This window comes from Zingiber officinale, chromosome 8B, assembly GCF_018446385.1.
Source record: "Zingiber officinale cultivar Zhangliang chromosome 8B, Zo_v1.1, whole genome shotgun sequence".
Taxonomy (NCBI): Eukaryota; Viridiplantae; Streptophyta; class Magnoliopsida; order Zingiberales; family Zingiberaceae; genus Zingiber; species Zingiber officinale.
The window spans coordinates 60,937,434-60,941,982 of NC_056001.1; positions in this window are offsets into that span (position 1 = coordinate 60,937,434).

The following is a 4,549-nucleotide window of genomic DNA, read 5'->3' on the forward strand; positions in this document are numbered from 1 at the left end:
TAGCTAAATATTTAGCTTTGAAAAGATTTTCTTAAAAACTGTTGAAGAAGTATTTGATTTTAACTTATAAACTTTCTTTTGAAATAGCACACCACAAGAAACCTTAGAGAAATTTAACTCCCTATTTCTATCTCTCTCTTAAAAATTTAAGTAATTTGTAACGGATAGTGAACTTAAATAATTTAACTAATGCCTTGATTAATGCCTTAACTATGAACTTAGAGTTCAAGCATGAAAAACATAAGTTTAATAATATAAAAGTAATTATTTATTTTCCATCTCACCCATTCTATGTTATCAAGCATGTTCAGTTTATGAGTTTGTGTGAGATGGAGTTAAGTTAATTTTGAAGTTGATTTTATCTCTGACTTTAAAAAATATTTATGATATTAAAAAATATTTAAGTTCGAATTTTAAAAATAATTTAAGTTAAATTTTTGAATTTAAAATATTTGAATATAAATTTAGATGTCAAAAATATTAAATTTAAAATATTTAAGTTTAAATTTAGATTTCAAAAATATTGAATTTTAAATTTTAAAATATTTAAGTTTGAATTTGGATTTCAAAAATATTGAATTTTAAATTTTAAAATATTTAAGTTTGAATTTAAATTTGGATTTTAAAAATATTGAATTTTGGATTTTAAAAATATTTAATTTTAAATTTTAAAATATTTAAGTTTGAATTTAAATTTGGATTTCAAAAATATTGAATTTTTAATTTTTAAAATATTTAAATTTGAATTTAAATTTAGATTTCAAAAATATTAAATTTTAAAATTTAAAAAATTTAAGTTTGAATTTAAATTTGGATTTAAAAAAAATTAAATTTTGAATTTTAAAAAATTTAAATTTGAATTTAAATTTAGATTTCAAAAATATTAAATTTTAAAATATTTAAAGATTAAGTTAGGTTTAAGCTCGATTAGCTAATTTTAAAGCTAAATCCATCTCAACTTTTTTCTAGATTGTCAATCAGGGAACCTTATTTGTTTTGTGAGATGGTTAATTTTATCTTCAATTTTAATTAATATCTAAGCATTGATTTATATTAGAGTTAGACTAAGATTTGATAGTTAGCCAATTAATTATTTATTTCAATAATTAGCTTCCAAGCTGTGGCGAGACACTAGGACTTCTTGTGTATTGGATTATCAACCACTTCTAGACAAAACCTTTTAAAGAAATTAACTATTTAATTTTCTTCTTAAAAATCCTAGGTCTAACTAGTCAAGTGTAGATCAATCCTAAGTCCTTATCTATCCTAATCTAAGCATGTAAAAAGAGAAATCAGTAACTCAAGCATTAATCAAGTTTATCTAATAAAAATAATCTTTTTATTGGCTCCCCCTAGATCATAGTGTTGATAAGGTCTACCAAGGTAGTGGATTTGATCCTTGCAGATCTAATATTGATCAAGTCCAACTTGATTAATCAGGTTAAACTTGGGGACTCATGCTTGGACTAAGTTTCTATTTGATCGATTTACAAGAGACAAGTAAGATCTAAATTTATGTTTAGCCTTATACCCAAGTCCGGATCGACCATATACGACTCTTTATTTTCCAAGAATCATATCAAGATTCTTGGAACCCAAGGTGAACTATTCTAATGTATCCTTTGTAGGATCGTAAACGTGCTAGAGGGGTGGGGTGGGGGGGGGTGAATAGCACGCATTGCTTTTTCACTTGTTTTGGAAAACACAAAGTAAATACGCAGTGGAAATAAAGAAAAACCAAAGACAATCTCTAACACAATTTCTTTTACTTACTTTGGAGCCTGTGGCGACTCCTACTCCAAGGTCTGCGATCGTTGATCGCTTTCGTTGGGAAATTCACTATTAGTTTAGAAAGTTTTACAAAGGAATAATACAAGTATGAAGCTTTACAAATATGAAATACTACTTGTTACCAACGACTTGATGAAATCTATCTTCTGACTTGATCGTCGTTGGAGCAGCATTTAGATGTTGTCGGAGTATGCGCAGTTGTTCATTCTTGATCTCAGAAAGTGTTGTTCTCGAAGCTACTAGTTGACCCTCCTTTTATAGTCGAGATAGAACCGATCCAGATCCACTAATCTTGGGATCAGTCTTTGACCCGAGTACGATCGGTCGACCGATCGAGGTGTTTGGTCGACTGAACCCTCTAAACTTGCCCAGCTTCTCATCCACATGCTTCTGCAGCTTGGATAAGTCTTCGTTCGGTTAACTAATCCTGTTGTTTGGTCGATCGATCCCGCTGACTTCGCTGGTCTATCTGATCCGATCCACCCGGCTCGACTAGGTCACGGCTTATCCTCGGTTTGCTCGACCAATCCTCAGGTTTGGTCGACCGATCCCTCGAACGAATTCGATCTATTGTACTGGGGTCCGGTCGATCGATCAAGGTTGAATCTAACTCTGCACAAAATCTTAGTCTCCTGCAAAGTAGAGTTATCATATAGCAGATAATATTTAAATAAAAGTTTTGACAGCCTTCGGACTGTCCGGTTCTGATTTCGGATTTCCTCCAGAAACTCTAGGTTGAACCAACGCCTACTGTTCCCTCACCAGGGAATGCGTCCTCACATACTCCTCTCAGGAGAGATTACCTGTTGCCAGATCGGTCTTCCAGATCGACTGGACTTTCTGCCTAGGGTTACCACCCCCTAGGACCTAGAGTTACCATCCTCTAGGGTTTTCCACCTGTCTAACCGTAGCTAGGACTTTCCATCACCTAGGGTTACCTCCCCCTAGGACCTAGGGTTACCACCCCCTAGGATTTTCTACCTGCCTAGAATCTACTAAGACTTTTTGCCTAAGATAACTTAGGACTTTCCTGCAAGCTCAATCAATCTTGTTAGACAACAAGACATCTTAACTTTTGAATCCTTTGCCATTATCAAAATACAGGTTTGATCATCTGGTGATTCCTACACCAGCAATCTCCCCCTTTTTGATTATGGCAACCAGATTCAAAAGTTAAGTAAATATATAGAAGTTTAATGAAAAATATATGAAGAAAAATATAGCATTTTCTCACTAAATATTTGTTCCCCCTTAATTTATCACTCCCCTTAACTTTTGACCAATCTCTCTCCTTTTGCCATATATCAAAATTAATTTAGGGAGGAAAGGTTGTTTGACAAAAAAAGGTTTTTACTCTATTTAACTTAAGCTCCCCTTGAAGGGTAGCACTTTAAAAAAAAAAAACTTAGCTAAACTTAGCTTTGAAAAATACTTGACTAAATTAGAAATGCTTTGAAAATACTTAGCTTTTTTAACAAAGACTTAGCTAAACTTAAACTTTGAAAATAATTATTTTGTCAAGTACTTAGCTTTCAGAAGAAGTTGATAAAAACTTAGCTTTATAGAGGGTTGAAAAAAACATAGCTAAACTATGTTCTAAAAATATTTTGATAAAAACTTAGCTTTAAAAATATTTTGATAAAAAATTAGTTTTTTTTTAAAAAAAACTTAGCTTTAAAAGGATTTAAAAAGTGTCTAGCTTTAAAAAGATTTTGAGAGAAGCTTCGCTTTAAAAGCATTTAAAAAAAACTTAGCTTTAAAAAGATTTTGATAAAAATTTAGTTTTTTTTTTAAAACTTAGCTTTAAAAGGATTTAAAAAGGGTCTAGCTTTAAAAATATTTTGATAGAAGCTTAGCTTTAAAAAGATTTTGATAAGAATTCTGTTTTTTTTTAAATTGAAAAAGAAACTTAGCTTCAAAAAGATTTTAATAAAAACTTAGCTTCCTTTTCCTCTCCCTAGATTAGTGGAAAAATATCAGAGCTTTAAAGCCCTAAAGTCCAAGCACGAGAATTTAAGGTGAAGAAAAGCTTTAAACTAAATACCTAATTTTCTTTAACCAAATGTCTAACCTTTAGCTACTAACTATTTACCATAAGGTTAGTCAAGTTAAGTAAGTATTCCAGTTAGTTTGACTAAACATGGATAACCTAACTTGATTAATTTGATTTTACTATTTATTGCCCAGACTTATGTTGATGCACATACATAAGAATTCTGAAGTCCAGGCAGTACCCTATGCATCTCACACCATTCTAAGTATTATTCATATACAAGCAAGGTAATCCTAGTGTGCTTGTGAGATACTATGGCGGAAACCTATGGGTACATGCTTTCTAAGGAAAAATCCTAAACTATTTCCAAACTTTTAAAAATTCTAGTAAACTTGGGAGTTTTGAAAAATATTTTTCTTAGAATTTAAAATAAAGCATAATAATAACAAATTCTATTCTATTGTGCACATCCCTAATTCTCTTCTAAGTGTACTGAACTCAAGTTCAGGTAAGGGTTTTGTAAAGATGTCAGCTAGATTTAACTTGGACTCAACATAGTCAAGTACAATATCACCCTTAGCTACGTGATCCCTTACAAAATGGTGTTTAACTTCTATGTCTTTGGTTCTTGAATGGTGAATTAGATTTTTAGTTAAATTTATTGAACTTATGTTATTAATTGAAATTTTTATATTTTTGTATTCAAGTTGATAATCTTTTAAGGTGTGCATTATCCATAGCAATTGAGATGCACATTCTCCCATG